The sequence below is a fragment of the Nicotiana tabacum genome, chromosome 1 (genome assembly GCF_000715075.1).
Source record: "Nicotiana tabacum cultivar K326 chromosome 1, ASM71507v2, whole genome shotgun sequence".
In the NCBI taxonomy this organism is placed as follows: Eukaryota; Viridiplantae; Streptophyta; class Magnoliopsida; order Solanales; family Solanaceae; genus Nicotiana; species Nicotiana tabacum.
The window spans coordinates 17,623,668-17,642,068 of NC_134080.1; positions in this window are offsets into that span (position 1 = coordinate 17,623,668).

The following is an 18,401-nucleotide window of genomic DNA, read 5'->3' on the forward strand; positions in this document are numbered from 1 at the left end:
TCATTCTTCTTCTTCTTTTCTTCTTTCTTCTCCAAACTCTAAAACACACATCCATGGCTGCCATGGCTAAGCTCCAGCAGCTTAATCTCCTTCGACACAAGCGCACACACCACCAAGAAGCCCATCTTCTCCATGTCAAGCTCAAAAGGCTCGTCCATGGCTGCGTCTTCGTCGTCAACCCATCGCCATGTTTGTTGCTTTTTCTTGCTGCCTCTGCGTCGTCCATGGCTTCCCAAACTGCTGCTCCATTTTCTCCATAAGCTGCTGAACGCAGCAGCAGTAGACGACCAGCTGCTGCCCGTGTCCAGCTGCGACGAGCAGCCATGGCTGTCCGCGACGCTGCCGCTGCTCCTCCTTCCTCCGCCGCTGCTTCTACTTCTTCTTCGTCTTCGTCGTCCTTCGTTCGAGCTTTGGTCGAGGCTTGGACAGATTTGTTTACAATCAAAGTTCGTCGTTGATTCATCTCCGGTTAGTTGTTTTTGAGTTTTATTTTTGTTCATATTTTGTTTGATATTTTCCGGATCCAAAATCGTTAAATGATTTAATCCTTGTTTTGTTCGTTGTTCATCTTTGAAATAATTTTCTATTGTGTTCATGTTGTTTGTTAAATTAATTTTCAGATTTCAAAATAGAAGTTTAATTAGTTGTTTTCATGTTTATTTCATGTTTGTATTATTGTTTAAGTAAGTATTTGTTAGTTTGATGTTTGTTAGATTCAAATTGAAATTTAATCAACTATTTCTTCAATTTGTTTCATGTGTTTATGTATTGTTAGAAATTGTTAATATTGTTAAGTTCAAGTTTAAGTTCATAATTGTTTCTTCGTCGATCTTGTTATTTGTTTAAAGAATTTAGTTGTATTAAAGGAATATATTGTTTTAATCGTTTAATCCGTCATGTTTGTTGTCTTAAAATAGATTCATTCATGTTCATACTTTGTTTGGATGATCTTGAATCCGAATTTTGTATAGTTTGATTTCTTGTTTACCATTTATGATTATTGCTTGAATTGTTCTCATAATCTTGTTTTAAGTTTAATATAAGAATTGTTTGTTGTAATGTTGTTAGAGTTGATTTTAAGTTCAATATGATTGAATTTAGAAATCTTCATACTTTGATTGTTGTTGTTGTTGAATCCGAAAATAGGATTGTTTGTTGCTAAAATATTGTTCAATCAAATTTTAGTTGTTCTTTGTTGTTCAATTCGTGTTCATGTGATTTGTTGTTGAAATGTTGTTAAAATCGTGTTCATGTGATATTGTTGTTATGATGTTCATCCATGTTCATATTGTTGTTTGAACATTGTTAGAAATTGATCATATTGTCTATATTTTGGTTAAGTTTGATTAATTGATGTGTTATAGCTGATGGGTAGTTTGGTAAATTTGTAGTACGTTTAGGGGTAGTTTGGTAATTTCAGTAAGGTCGGAAGGGGTAGTTTAGGAATTGTACATTTTGAAATTGTTTATTTGAAGCATGAGGGACAAAATGAAATGGGGTGGGTTGTGATATGATTATTTAATATAAAGGGGGACAAGATTTAAATTAAAGGGGAATCTTGCATTATTTTAAATAAAGCATGGGAGACAAAATATAATGGGGTGGTGTGATATGTTTATTTAATATAATGGGGATGAGTGGGAAGATAATGGGTTTGGTAGAGAAAATGGGTTGATTTTAATTGATTAAAAGGTTTATGGGATGTGTTATATATGTGAAGTCTTGAAGACAAATAAAAGGGGAGAGGAGAAATACACAGACAAAAAAAAACGGGAGAGAGAAACAAATCTGAAAATAAGAGAGAGAAAAGGGCTGAACATTTAAGAGATAGAAAATTCCGAAAAATATTTAAGCTTTCAAATATAAAAAAAAACTAAAAAAAAAATATTCTGTTTTCTTTTGTTGTTTGAAATCAGAATTAATTGTTGTTTTTTTTTTTTTGGATTACTACTCCACCGGTCTGTTACTGGGTTGTTACTGTTGCTGGGCTATTGTTGCTGTGTTGTACTGATTTTACTGCTGTTGCTGATTCTCATATTCATTTTCTTTTGCTTCCAATATCAGGTACACAACTGAAAAGCTGTTTATTGTAATCCGAAATATGAAGCGTGAATACATATGAAGAATGAAAATTTGAAGTTTTAATTTCGTTTTTATTTCTTTGTTCCTTTTGTTGATTGTATTTAAGCTATTTCATGAATTACTAAATAATAACTGGAATAAGAAAATAATATCATAAGTTAGTCTGTAATAAATCAGTTCGGCAAAATAGGTTAATTCACTAGTTATGAAGGCTTCAAGATTATAGGTTGATCATGAACAAGTAGCTAAATTTAGCTAAGACACGAATTTAAATTAAACATCGTAAATTAGGCATTAAGGCATGACTTGAGCTTAAGCAAGATTAAGAGAACGTTTAAGTCTAATAAACTTTCTAATAAGCTTTAGTAATTATGGTTAAATCTAGTTTCAAATGATTGTGAATAATTAATCTCAATATTTTTTTTTAAAAAATAACAATGCTGAGTTTTAATCTAGCTATATTTGTTTATTTTGAATATTAGTTGTTGAATTTTTATTTTATTTATAATTTCGAAATTAAGAGTGAAATTCCTTTTTCATCAATATTTGTATTAATCAAGCAATTAGCATGTCATGTCTTCTTAAAATAATAAAAGCTAGTAATAAATTAGGATTTTCTTTCTTTATTTTAGAGACTCATTTTTATAGAAAAATGTAGTCGTTTTAAGATTTGTCCAAATAAATGAGATGAGCCTCGCTTAATGAAATGTATAGATTGCGGGGCCCTCAATAAATGTACATTTAATCGCTTAGAATTAGGGAGGAGCCGTTTTAGCAAATTTCACGGTCCTACCCAAAATAATGATACGCTAGACTCTTTAGGCGCGATTTAATTAATTTTACCTTCTTAAACTCGGATGCGCATTTCATGCGACCCAAATCTAAATCCTAAAACATTGAATAAAAATGTGTTCCGGATTGCGGGTGCATTTCATGTGACGTAATCCAAAGACATGTTTTAAACGATGTTCACAATTTTTTTTAAAATAATAATAATAATAATAAAGTGGTAAAGAGTTAAAATTGGCACATCGGTTCATAATTGTATTAAAATCAGATAAATAAGCCAAATATGACAATTGAGCGACCGTGCTAGAACCACGAAACTCGGGAATGCCTAACACCTTCTCCCGGGTTAACAGAATTCCTTATCCGGATTTCTGGTTCGCAGACTGTAATATGGAGTCATTCTTTTCCTCGATTCGGGATTAAAATTGGTGACTTGGGACACCCTAAATCTCCCAAGTGGCGACTCTGAAATAAACAAACAAATCATGTTTCGATTGTCCTTTAATTGGAAAAACTCCTTGTACCCTCGCGGGGGCGGAAAAAGGAGGTGCGACAGCGGGTTCAATTGAACCCTTTACTATAAGGTGGGTCCGCCCCTGTAAGCAATTTTGCATTGCCAAAATGCGAAAAAGATGTTTGGTATATAAAGAAAAAAGTTTCAAATTTTAGTTATACAGTCAAACCTCTCTATAGCAATCTCGTTTGTTCCGATATTTTTTGGCCGCTATAGTAAAGTATTGTTATAAAAGACATATATTATAATATAATATAAAACTCGGTTCAGAAAAAATTTGGCTTTTATAGTGAATGATTGTTATATAGAGATGTTGTTATAGAGAGGTCTGACTGTACGTTTTAAAAGGGTACATAATGGCAGAGCCACATGTTTTCCAGGGGTGTCAATTTATATTTATCAAAAAATTATACTATATAATTAGGTAACTTTTATTTTATATGTATATTAATATCCTTTGGCTTCTTTGTAGTTCTACTTTGTATTTTGACCTTCCCAAAGTTTTCACTCTGAGCATTCCTTCTCAATGTTGGGCAAATTGCATTTTCTGAAAATTAGAAATAAAAAAAGGATGAAAAAGTCAAAGTTTGAATTTTTTTTCTCCAATTTGTATACCACTAAAAGAAAAGGAAAGTAAAAAAAGAACAAAAATTGTACTCCTAACTTGAAAAGGACGGTTGCCGACGAAGATTTTGCTTCATCTCGTCATATTGTTTCCTTTTCTATTTTCTAAATCACGTCATTATTACTCCCTGTCAAAAGGGAAAGAAAGTTAAAAAACTTTAATTACTTATTAGCAATGGTTCCTAGTTCTTGTAACTAATTAAACAAAAAGTTCAGTGTGGTGGTCGTGAATTTATGATTGACTTTTTCTGATTTTAGCTTTTGGAAAATTCTCTCCCATTTATTTCTAGACTTACTAACGTTAAGTATTTCCATATACTTACGACGTTTCACGCTTTTACTATTTCAACTTTTTATTATTCCTAAGATGAAGCGTAGCATATTTTATTGTTACCCCAATATTCAGTTAAAGTAAAAAAAGTCCAAAAGCAACTCGAACTGGGTTTGACAGATGGAGAAATCCTGTTATTTTGGATTCCAAATTCTTGTCCAAACGGGATTATATTAAGCTCCTATATAAATGTCCTCAAAAGCAAATTTATTGTTCTCTTCACCGTTTTCCCGTATCATGAAAGTAACAATGAACTGGCCAGAACTTCCTGATATAATTTGGCCGTTTAGAAAGCATCTATATCTAGTTGAAGAATCAGGTAAATTATTATTAATTGCACAATTTTCTGAATATCAGAAATTAGATGGACCTAATGCTGGCCATAAGATCTATGATGGACCCAATACAGGTTATAAGACCTATAAATTTCTAGTCCGGGAACTAGATGTAATCAATAGAGAAGTAAAAGATATTAAAATCTTGGGACATAGAGCCATTTTTTTGGGATGTAATGCATCAATTTCTATTGACACTTCTAAGTTTTTAGGAGTGATGCCTAATAACATTTATTTTACTGATAGTTGGATCTTTTTATCCTGACATTTCACTTAGTCCTATTTGTCCCCCAACTTGGGTTGTACCGTCATTCTGATATCAAAAGGGGATTGCACTTACCTCCATTACGTGCATTTTAGATTAAAAGAAGCTCAAGTCATTTAGGTTTGGCCATTTATTTATGTTTTCTGCCTTACCAAGATAAAGTTTAGGGAATTATTTATGCTCTTTCATTGTAATATTCTCTAACGGATGATTATTTTTTGAATTCAATTCCAGTTGATCTTTCTTGGTACTATTTAGGTCTCTAATAGTATGCAAATATATCTTTTTAATGAATCACTATTGAATTGCTTGTGTTGTTTTGTAATCAGAAATACAGAGTCTCACAGTGTGAATTCTCTTTTAGTCAAGCTGTAGTAATGCCTTTTCTCAGTAATGTGGGGGAACTGTCTTTTTTAAATATTTTACTTTACGTAGTCTAAGATCATGAAGATGGTGCAGACTATGTTCTTTGACCCCCGTGTTGCTAGCTGTTGCTGCTTGTTAGCAGTATATGTATGTGTTACCATTCACAAGCCTACAAACAATACGAGCAAAGGGTAGTGGTAAGTTCAACTTCCTTCGTCGAAAAATGATAGTGTATATAAAATTTTATAGTGCATATATAGGTCAAAAATTACTTTTTATACATATATTTTAAATCTTGAACATCCTTAGCAAAAATCTGATTTATAGAAAATTTTGCTATCCTTAGATAGGTAAAAGAGTGTCAATGTTATATCCTAACTCAAGAACAAGGGTATTTGGTTGAAGTTTGATACATGTTTATTGTGTGATCACGCCCAACTATGCCTTATAAAAAGGATAAATAGGTCGCTGTAAATATATTCCGGTTAACAAGTCCGGAATCGAATCCCATAGGAAATTAACCAATCAATCACAGCTATTGGACTTACACAAATTCACGTATTCAATCTTCATAGATATTTAAGTAATAGGTTGGATGTTTACTAACTAAATATTACGTAATGAAAATGCAATAATTAATAACAAACTACTAACGGTTTGTAAACAAGATGGGAATGATCTAAGGTTCTGATTTTCCTTATTGTCGGAATCTTGTCCGCTACGTTTGCTATAAATTTGCCTAAGTTTTCTCTATCGATCATGAGCACTCTGACTGCGTAACTCTCTTCCGAGTAATTACAACAATATACTAGACATATCCTCCCGAATTACGCTAGCTAGCATTAAATACAACTCACTTAGATCGTACCCAAGGTTTCGTTATCCCTAATCCCACCTTTAAACCCTTCGTATTGATCCCTCATATACGTTAGGAGTGATGATGTTCAACAACTACCTAAATATGCACTCTCTCCCGAGTAATGCACACTAAATAGGAACGGTTAATTGAGGGCCCTTCAATCAACAACAACAAGCATATAGTTGAACAAATGGAGAGAATACTATGGCAAATATATATTAACGTAACAAGAAAATCATCCTTCAACAGGTTCCATCAAAACCCTAGATTATGAGTTAAGCTACTCATACTCATAGTAACAATATTCAAAGTAATTTGCATAATTAAATTACAGAGTAAAGATAGAGGGATGTAGAAATCAATGATTTGAACTCCCAAGTAGTGTTCCACGAGCTATTCTTGCCTCCGGTTGCAAAAGTCCTTCAAAATGGCATTTTTGGGTCTATTTATATGTTTGGGGCAAACCCTAAACGTGTAGGTCAACTCCTAGTCAAGCCGGGAAATAATTAAAACCTTCAGAACTCGGACTGGACCTGGCCTTAGGCCTGGCTTTAAGCTGGCGTCGCCAGGCTAACGCCTGGTTGGGCCTGGCTTTAAGCTAGCCTCGCCAGGCTAAAGCCTAGTCGAGCTGGCTTTTGCCCGACTTCTCCTTTTCACCGTTCTCGAGCGCACTTTCAACGTTTAAGCATCCCTTTAGCTCTACTTTTATTTTCAATACACCTACATATAAAATAGACTCCACTATGCTTAAATAAAGTATAGTTTAACATTAAAGCATGTAAAACGCAAGGCATATAATGTGCTAAACCATGAATTATAACCACAAATCACTATGTCTTGTGCATAGACAATGACCATAGTTTAACTGAAATATAACGTGACATTGTGTGGAAGTCTCGTGTTTTCATCAGATTCGCTTTTTGCCATGGTCAAATAGAAAGTTTTGACAGAAGTGAAACTAGGAAATGCCATTTACCTTTCAAGTAGAACTTTTGACAGACCTGAATGGATATTAATATAGAGTATGAGTTGAGATGTTCCCATTTAAGATTATATGCATCATGATAGAGATTTCCCATGAAGGGATTTTCGAACATCTCCCACTGATATATCACATGAAAGAAATTTTCGAACACCGGCACATTATGCTAGAGTTTCATTTGTAAAAATTTTGAACTTCATGAGACAAACCTCAGTCAAGTAGAGGTGTTTAGATGATCACTTGGTAAGTTTGAGTGTTTAGTTGACAGCTCATGCCAACTTTAAGTGTCTGTTTATTTATTTTACCTTTCATTTGTTAGCTTAACAAGCCATCTGTGATTGTCATTCACGCGTATAGATTGTCAAACCCGATTGTTCACTTGACATAAATGTGTCAAGTAAGAGTGACTAACTGATCACGAACTAAGTTGAAGTGTCTAATTTACAAATTCTGTCAAGTTTAAGGGGCTAACTAGGTATTTAACCTTGTCAAATTATAGTATTTTGAAGTTACGAGTCATATACCACTATTCAAACTTATTCCAAACTTCAGAACACTCAAAACAACATCGAAACACCAAATCACCCTCGGACTCAAGCTTAAGGATTTCCAAACTTTCGAATTCCGCAACCGATCCAAAAACCTATCAAACCTCATCCGCATGACCTGAAATTTTGCACACACGTCACAAATGACACAACGGAGCTACTCGAATTTACGAAATTCCATTCCGACCCCGATGTCAAGATTTCCACTGCCGACCGAAAAATGCCAAATTTTCAATTTCGTCAATTCAAGCCTAAATCTACCACGGACCTCCAAATTACATTCCGAATATGCTCCTAAGTCCAAAATCACCTGACGGAGCTATCCGAACCATCAGAATTCACATCCGAGAACTTCTACACATAAGTCAACATCCGGTTGACTTTTCCAACTTAAGCTTCCAAATAAGAGACTAAGTGTCTGATTTCACTCCATGATCATTCCGAACACAGAACAACCAACACAATATGATGAAATACAGCAGTACAACACATAAAGAAGTAGTAACGGGGAGAACGATATTAGCTTCAAGGTTTCACGTATTAATTTTGATGATAACAAAACAAAATAACTATTAATCAAAGAATATTTACTTGTGGTAATCTTATTCTTGTACAGGAAAGAAAATATTGGTAAAGATCCAAACAAATATGGGAAAGAGAATATCATGTGAAGAATTCATCAAGGAAGATTATTTTCAGAGATTTAATCTAGAAGGAATAATATTTGAAAGTGAAATTTCAAATATTGAATGACTTACTACAATATCAGAAAAAGAATCTATGGAACTTATGGATGGAAAGCGTTTCAACATCTTGAAAGGAAAGTTGCTAAAATCATGGAGAAGATCTATTATTTTATGGAAGGAAGATACTACATGGAAAAGATACTACAAAACCAAGGAAGAATATATTTTCTATGGAAAGAAAATATATTATGGATGTAGTACAATTTATATTATGGAAAGATATTATTTTCCAAGATCAAGAAAGGAATATTTTTAATATAATAGGAGAAGAATATATTTTCTATGGAAAGAAAATATATTATGGGTATAGTACCATCTATTTTATGGAAAAGAGATTATTTTTCAAGACCTACTAAAGGAATATTGGAGAATTATGGAAGAATGCTTCCTAAAGTTTTGGACAAGATCTACTACGTATGGAATATTCTTACTACAATATTATAGTAAGAAATTATATCTCCAAGATCAAAGGCAGAGAATCACCAAGCTCTTTCAAGGAAGAAAAATTCAATATATACTGGTGCATTTGTTGACAACACTTCAAATGGGAAGATCTCATTTTATGGATACACAATAATATTGTCTACTTCACAAAAAAAGAAATCAAATGAGCTTAAGGCATGGAGTCCAGAATATCAGCAAATTGGAAATATATTTGAGTTCATTAGCAAGACACTTCATCAGGAAGTCACGTTGGTATCTACTCAATCAAAGGAGAAAATCTTTTGATTGAATAAATCAAGGGATCAGCAAAATTAAGCCCAACGTCAGAAGCTATTGAAGATTATAAAAACGAGAGCCTGGGAAAGAAGAAAACACGCAACCTTCTATACAATTGTCTATCCAACTACAAGTTCTTTATTTTACTTTTAACAAGCATTGTAATTCACTTTAGTAGATTTACTGTGTACCCAAAAGAGAGAAGAGAGACAGAAAAATATTGGAGAGGCAGTGTGTCCTAGAGGTTGTGTCATTGTTCGTTTCTTTGGTGAGCGAGTGAAAACCAAAGGGTCGTTGTTGGTGAGCATGTGAAAACCAACCCTGTCAGCGTTGGTGGTGATCGCTGAAAAATCACAAAGGCTGTACTCAATTCAATTTACGAAGAGCTCTAAAAGATAACACTCTTGCAACCCAAGAGGACTGGATTAGGATACCACATTGGTTCCTAACCAGTATAAAATTCCTGGTGTCATTTACTTTATCGCTCTTATATCATATTCTGTTCCTTTACTATTTATTGTGATTAACACTTGTTTAAATCGAAAGGACTAACAGTTCTGTGCAGGCTGTCTCCGTATAAGTCGACTAGGTCTGAAGATTAGTCGACTAGAAATTTAAAAAGGCTACAGTTCACCCCCTGTACTTTCAATTGGTATCAGAGCCGGTCTCACATCTTTATTTTTTTTGCTTAACAGCAAGTAAGAAAAGATCCATGGCAGGTCATCAAATTATTGGAACCATAATTCAAGAGGGATACTCAACAAGAAGGCCACCGTACTTCAATAGTCAATACTATAGCCATTGGAAAGAAAGAATGAAGGCTTATGTCCAATCAATAGATTATCGAGCCTTAAGGCTGTATTGTGGTTCGGGCCCGGCCCGGGACCGCATGCCAAACGGGCCGATTCAAGCGGGCCGGTCTCTAATGGTGCATAAGCCCGCCGCGGGCCGGTTCAACCCAAATAGCCCGTGAGCCCGGGTCCGGCAGGCGGGCCTGGGCCGGTTCAACCAGGCCAAATGGGCCCCAATGACAATTTTTTTTAAAAAAATGACCAACGGTCAGATTTTTAAAATCTAGCCGTTGGCCATCAAAATTTAACCATTTGGCACTTTAAAAAATAGTCATTTGGCCCCCAAACTTTGTTTTACCCCAAACATTTTATAATTACACTTTTTACCAATTCTCAGCTATAAATACCCCATCCATTCTTTCATTTTTACTCACAAATTCATCAATTTCTCTCTAATTTTCTTCTATAATTGCTTACTTTATTATTGCAATTTCGTGAAAAATTGTGAATTTGGTGAATTGAAGTATTCAAGTCTTCAACGATATTCAATTTTCAAGAAGTTGTTCGTCAATTCGCTGAACTCGTTCCAACTCTTAAGTTTTAATATTATAGTTTTGTTAGTTTTATTTAGTATAATTATAATTAATATGCAATTTCCTTTGATTTTTTTTGGTGGTAACGGTAAGGGAAAATCCAAAATTGGTGAATCTAGTAGCCAAGCTACTACTCTTCCCCCGGCTCCCCGACCCAGACCTGTTAATCGTCTTCCTCCACCTGTTATTCTTGATAGTGATAACCCTTGTTTTCAATTTTTCGATAGTCAATTTTGCCATGATGTTGCACCAGGTCAACAATTAAATGAAGAAGTTATGAATGCTCTTTATCCTAATGAAACTATCTTTGAAAATGATGATTTAGATGAAACGCAATCGGATTTAGATGATACACCTACTAGTCCTGTTAATAACCCAAATGATGCCCCGCCTGACCCTCCTGTAGTAACCCCTACTTTTAATAGGCAACCTGCTAAACGGCCTGAAAAATCTCTTGTTTGGCACTTTTTTACTCAACTAAGAGAACAAAATAAGGCTAAGTGTAAAACTTGAGGGTCTCAACTAGTTCATAAATTTACTGGAGACCGTAGCGGTACGAGTAGTTTGACTAGACACATATTGAAACACCCTAGAGATAAAGCTAGATTTTACAAATGAAAGCTGCGCAAGAGGGGACAAGTGTAGTGTCACGACCCGGATTTCCCACCCTCGGGAGTCGTGATGGCGCTTACTAGTAAAAGCTAGGAAAGCCAACCAATTGAACTATCTACCTTATTTCCATTTTTAATCTGATAACGGTTAATAGCCAATAATTAGATAGCAGTAGAATTGAATAAGCAGAAGACTGCATTGTAAAGATTTAATAATACTGCTAATACCAATCCATAACAAATCTACCCAAGACTGGTGTCACAACTTCACAGACTGTCTAGGAGTACTACAAATAAAGGCCTGAAAGAAAGAAATACAACATTGTCTCTGAAAATACATGAAAGAAATAGGAATAGTAGATAGAAGGAGACGTCAAGGCCTACGGATGCCTGCAAGACTACCTCGGATCGCCTGATGAACAAGAAACAACAATCTCACTGCGGTCCGAAGTCTACCGCACTGGGATCTGTACACAAAAATGTACAGAAGTGTAGTATCAGCACAACCGACCCCATGTGCTGGTAAGTGCCTAGCCTAACCTCGGCGAAGTAGTGACGAGGCTAAGACCATACTACCAAATAAACCTGTGCAAGATAGCGTACAAAAATAATAGGAAGCACATCACAATGATGGCAACAATGATCAACCAGGGATATAAATAGCAGGCGACAAGAACACCATAAATGCTTCTCAACAAATAATAAATACAAGTGCAATCAATTAATTAAGTCCTTCAAATATAAATCTTTCGCCTATAAATCCTTCAAGTAATAATCTCTAAGATAATATGTTTTTCAATAAATATATTTCGAATATATTTCCTTCAAATAAATATCTTTCAGATAAGCATCTTTCGAATATAATTCGTTCGAGTAAAGGTCACCTTGTGACACCTCATTTCATAATCATAAATAATATAGGTCTCGCCCATTTTTATATTTTCACGGCACCTCGTGCCCATATTTATGTCACAACCGCACGGACAACTCATGTGCCATTAAATAAAACTATAATATTTTCCCCGGCACCTTGTGCCCACATATTTCTGTCTCACATTGCATAACAATATTCTTATGTTACTCAGCTCATAGGTTCCATAACCCAATACAATTAAGAATGTTCAAGGAGCCTCCTTCACTTAACATAAAGTAGAGTACAACTTCCAACCCAGTTAGGAAATCAACAAGAAAAGCTGAAGTTATTTTTAGAAATCATTTGATAAAGAAAATGCCATTTTCAATTAAAGTACAATATTGAAGGAATAATTACCTTTAATACGAGAAATTAATAAATTAAAACATAGTAGAAATTCCTTTTTAAGTAAAGTACAACCTCAAACGGTTTAAGGAAACTTTAGTTGAGAAATCAATTGAGTTAAAAATGTAACAATTCTTGAAATTTGAAGTATTGAACATATTAAAAAAATAAGGCGAGGTATTGTAAACACTATGGATTCCAACACAAAGGATCACAACAGTAAAGGGATCTAAATAGTTAATACACTTGAATTGTTAATAATAAGTAAACACAGCAAACAGAAAGTGCACGGCATCACCCTTCGTGCTTTAACACTCTCTCACCAAAACAATACACGACATCACCCTTCGTGCTTTAACACTCTCTCACCAAAACAATACACGGCATCACCCTTCGTGCTTTAACACTCTCTCACCAAAACAATACACGGCATCACCCTTCGTGCTTTACACTCTTCCTCACCCAAGCAACAAACACAAGGCAAATAGGGTAAGGGAATCTATAACATCGAAATTAAATCAAGTAATAATGGAAAATCAGTAAATAAACGTACAGGACAACATAACTCAGTTAGAATCAGGAAAAATCAAGGACAAGTGCACGACATCACCCTTCGTGCTTTTACTCTCGTCCTCACCATAAGAATCAATATAAACTGCACGACATCACCCTTCGTGCTTTACACTCTTCCTCACCATAAAATCAATATAATCGGCACGGAATTGTACATCATGCGGCACAGCATCACCCTTCATGCTTTACACTCTTCCTCACAAAATCATATACGGCATCACCCTTCGTGCTTTAACACTCTTCCTCACCCAAACAACAATCACAAGAAATAAGGGCAAGGAAATAAATGAAATCACAATAAAATCCCGGTAAGGGAACAATAGTACAACAATCAAATCCCAGCAAGGGAAACAACATCAAAACAATAACATCCCGGCAAGGGAAATAACATCAAAACAATAATACTTCCACAAGTCATATTCCTCAATAGAAATTATCATATAGAGTATATACACTACGAAACGGAGTCAGATTAATCAAAGTATAAGACTCACGGGCATGCTTGACACCAACGTATAGATACTCGTCACCATGCCTATACGTCGTACTCAACAAATAACACATAACAGATAGGACACAACTCCTAATCCCTCAAGTTAAGGTTAGACCAAACACTTACCTCGCTTTGCAACCAATTCTAAATTCCAACAAGCCTTTGCCTCGCGAATTCGTGCCCGAAATTCTCAAATCTAGTCATAAACAATTCGATTCAGTCAATAAAAATTATAGGAATTAATTCCATATGAAATTCTACATTTTCCATTAAAAATTCTATATTTTCCATTAAAAATCCAAAATTGCCCTAAAAATTTGCCCGTGGGGCCCACGTCTTGGAACCCAACAAAAATTACGGAATATGAAACCTCATCCAGCCACGAGTCTAACCATACCAAAATTACTAAATTTCGATAACATTTCGACCCTCAAATCCTTAAATCTATCCAAGAGAGTTTTCAAACTCTTCCAACTAAATTCATAGATTTAATACCAAAACTAGTAATAGATTCGGGTAATCTAACCAAAATTAAGTTAAGAACACTTACCCCGTTGTTTTCTCTGAAAATCTCCCAAAAATCGCCTCTTCCCGAGCTCCAATTTGACAAAAATGGAAAATGGAACAAAGTCCCATTTTCAGAAATAAACATTCTGTCCAGAATTCGGGGGTTACTGTTCACGCGTTTTTACAGTTCACGGTACTGTTCACGGGGTATTGTACACTGTACTGTTCATGAGGTATTGTACACGGTACTGTCCATGGGGTACTATACGCTGTACTGTTCACATGCTATAAAAGAAAATTCAGCAGCCTTTTTATATCCGTTAACCTTCCGAAATCCACCCGAGACCCTCGGGACCTCAACAAAATATACCAACAAGTCCTAAAACATAATACAGACTTAGTCGAAATCTCAAATCGCATCAAACAATGCTAAAATCGTGAATCACACCCTCATTCAAGCCTAATGAAACTAAGAACATCAAACTTCTATATTCGATGCAAAAACCTATCAAATCAAGTCCGATTGACTTCCAATTTTGCACACAAGTCATAAATGATATAACAAAGCTAGGAAAATTTTTAGAACTAGATTCCGACCCCGGTATCAAAAAGTCAACTCTCTGGTCAAACCTAAGAAATCTTCAACTTTAGATTTCTAGATTCCGTTAAATGGCGATAATTTAATCTAGGGACCTCCAAATTCAATTTCGAGCATATGACCAAGTCCCAAATCACGATACGGAACTACCGGAATGGTCAAAACTTTATCCAGGTTCGTTTGCTCAAAATATTGACCGAAGTCAACTTAGTTGAGTTTTAAAGCTCTAGTTCACAATTTAAACTATTTTTCACATAAAACCCTTCCGGAAAATTATACAGACTGCGCACACAAGTCGAGGAATTATTGATACCACTTTTTAAGGTCTTAAAAATTCCTAGATGATTATTTAATTTAAAGATGACATTTTGGGTCATCACATGTAGATACTACGGTTAACCCTAGTACAGGTTCAAATCTAGTTCAACCGGGAATTAACACTGTTACCAGTGGTATTTTATATTATGATACAAATAAAGATAGTGAAGAATTGGAAAAAATGGTTACTGTTATGTGCTTACCCTATAGTTTTCCTTCTAATCCTCATTTTGTGCATTATATTAGAAGAGTTTTTAATCCTACTTATAAAGGATGACCTCGGGCAACCGTAAAGAGCGATATTTATAAATATAAACATGAATATGAAAAATATTTGAGCTATTTATTTACTCATATAGATTGTCGCATTGCTATTACTACTGATATTGGTAGAAGTGGTAATGACTGTGATTATCTAACTGTTACAAGTCATTGGATAGATGAGGAGTGGATAATGCAAAAACGCATTATTGCTTATAGAATAATTAATTCACGCCACACAGGTAAGTTTATTGCTAATACAGTTGCAAATATTTGTAGATGTTTTTGCATTAGAGATAAAATTATGTCGGTTTCATTGGATAATGCTTCTAGTAATACTAACGCTATAGGCTTGCTTAGAACTACACTAAATCCTGCATTTAGTAATATTTTTCATGTTATATGTATTTGTCATATTTACCATTTAATCATCGGTGTTGGTATGGAAGTTTTAAATGTAGAAATTGAAAAGGTTAAAATGGCTCTTAATTGACTTTTTTATTCAAACCGTAGAAGTAGACTTAAAGACTATTTTAAAAAATGTGATGAATTTGGCCTTAGAGAAAGAAAGGTTCCTAAACCTTGTCCAACTAGATGGAATTACATGTATGAAAGTTTAGTTGTTGCATATGAATATAGGAACCCAATAAGCGCAACGTATAATGCTCGTGTAGGTGATGGTGATGATGATGATGATGAGCACCTTACAAATCAAGATTGGAGTAATGTTAAAATGCTTGTAGACTTTTTAGAACAATTTCATATTGCTACAAATGAATTATCTGGCCAATATTATCCTACTATTTCTAACTGTTTAGTTTATATTGCAGCACTTGTAGATTTATTTACTCAATTTTCAGAGGGTGGAGTAATTTATCAAGAATCTATTAATTCTATGAAAGCTAAGTATCCTACAATGAAATTAGGAGGTCCTCACTTTTGGTATTCAAAAATTTATAACGCTTTATCACTTTCAGCTGAGGAATTTGCTACACTTGGAGATGCAAAAGCCTCAATTAAAATAAATGCTCAAACAATTTGTAATGCTTATCAACTTGCCTTAGATCAAGCTAGACCAAATGTTCCAACTCCTACTTTGTCTAGTTCGCAAACATCTAAAAGGACTGCGGGCCTAAAAGCCCTTAGTTCTTAGACGGAGTTCAGGGATTCTTATATATAAGGCAATACATACTATACATACTATATATACTATATATATTTATATAGCTATATATAAGCAATTTATACTAGTATATACATATATAGTTTACAAGAAAGTGCCTTAGATAAAAAAAAATTAAAAAAAATAGCCCGAAACGAACAAAGCCCGTTAGGCCCGTTTAGGCCTGCGGGCCCGGCCCATTTAGCCTGGGACCATGTGGGCTTAGGAGCACCGTATCTCTAATACATATAAACTATATATATATACATACATACATATATATAAGGCAATATATATTACATAAGGCAATATATAATTATATATACACACAATACACCCTTATATATACATATTATACATACTATATATACTATATATATTTATATAGCTATATATAAGCAATTTATACTAGTATATACATATATAGTTTACAAGAAAGTGCCTTAGATAAAAAAAATAAAAAGATAGCCCGAAACAAAAAAGCCCGTTAGGCCCGCGGGCCCGACCCATTTAGCCCAGGACCATGTGGGCTTAGGACTACCGTGGGCCGGTTCCACACATTGGGACCGTGAAGCCCGAGACCGTTTGACCCTGGACCGCCTCAGCCCGGCCCGCCTCAAGTCCAGGTCTGTTTGGCCCGGGCCTGGACCACAATACAGCCTTATCGAGCCTGGCTAGTTATTCAGAATGGACCAAGACTTATCCCGATCAACAGTGATGGAAAGAAGCTTGTAAAAAGGGCATCCATATTTGACTACACAAAAGAACAGTTGGATATTATACAAACAAATGCTAGAGCAATCAACATGCTCTATTGTGCGATTAGTGAAGAAGAATATAAGAGAATATCCACCCACGTCAACTCTTGAAGAACCTGAAAATGGTGAAGATCGAGAAGACTTGGCTGTGATACCCGGGACGAGAAAAAGGAAGAGTAGAAAGAAACAGAATAGAAAATCTCAATCCATCCAGAATCATCAAAAGAATCAGAAGAATGAGGTTCAACAACAAGAGAACATATGCTGCTACAAATGTGGTAAACCTGGACATTTGAAATTAAAACGTCCCAACATCAAGAAGAAAAATCATAGAATCTCAACTTGGAGCGACGAGGATGATCAAGAAGAAATGACAAACATATGTCTCAAGAAAAAAGAAGAAACTGATGAGGCGTGCTTTAATGCTATTCTGGATTGTGATCTCAAGAAAAATAATCACAAATCTTGGAGAGACGAGGATGAATATGAAGAAAAAACAATCACGAAAGAATGGAGAATCAATGTTTCATGGCAATGGGAGAAATTAACAAGGTATGCCCCACTCCTATTACGTATTGCGATAAATATGATGAATTGCAGGATGATATCGAATTTGTTCTCAATGGCTATAAGAAAGTTCTAAATGAATATAATAAGTTGAGGAAGGAGAAAAAGAATTGGGAGATCCAACTTGAAGAATATAAGAAGTTGACGCATGAGAACAAAGATTGGGAGATCCAACTTGAAGAATATAACAAGTTGAGAAATGAAAAGAATGAGTGGGATACTCAGCTTAAAGAATATCTGGTGGAGAACAACTTACTACAAGAAGAAAATTTTGAGCTTCACAAACAAATAAGCAGCTTGCACAAATCCTCCAGCCACTACTTTGATCGATCAAAGTCGTCTCCTTGGCTTAACAACTATAAGTCGACTGAAAAGGGATTTACTGGTAAACATCCTACTCTGAACAAGTTGACTGAGGAAAGCTCCAAGTCAACTAATAAGGCAGTTGCAGGTAAACACTCTTATTCTCATATTACATGCCACTATTGTGGTAATTCTGTACATAAAGTATTTGCATGTAATTAGCCAAAAGTTATGTTAGATCAAAATATGTTTGGAGACCAAAACAGTTACATGCATCTCGAATTATTCAATCTACTAACCATGAAGGACCCAAAAAGATTTAGGTACCAAAAATAAATTAATCTGTTTTGCAGGAATTCTGAGTCCAGCCATAAAAAGGGATAAATGAAATTTGCATAATTGCTGGTCAAGGCACATGCTTAAAAATGCTTCAATGTTCATACATAC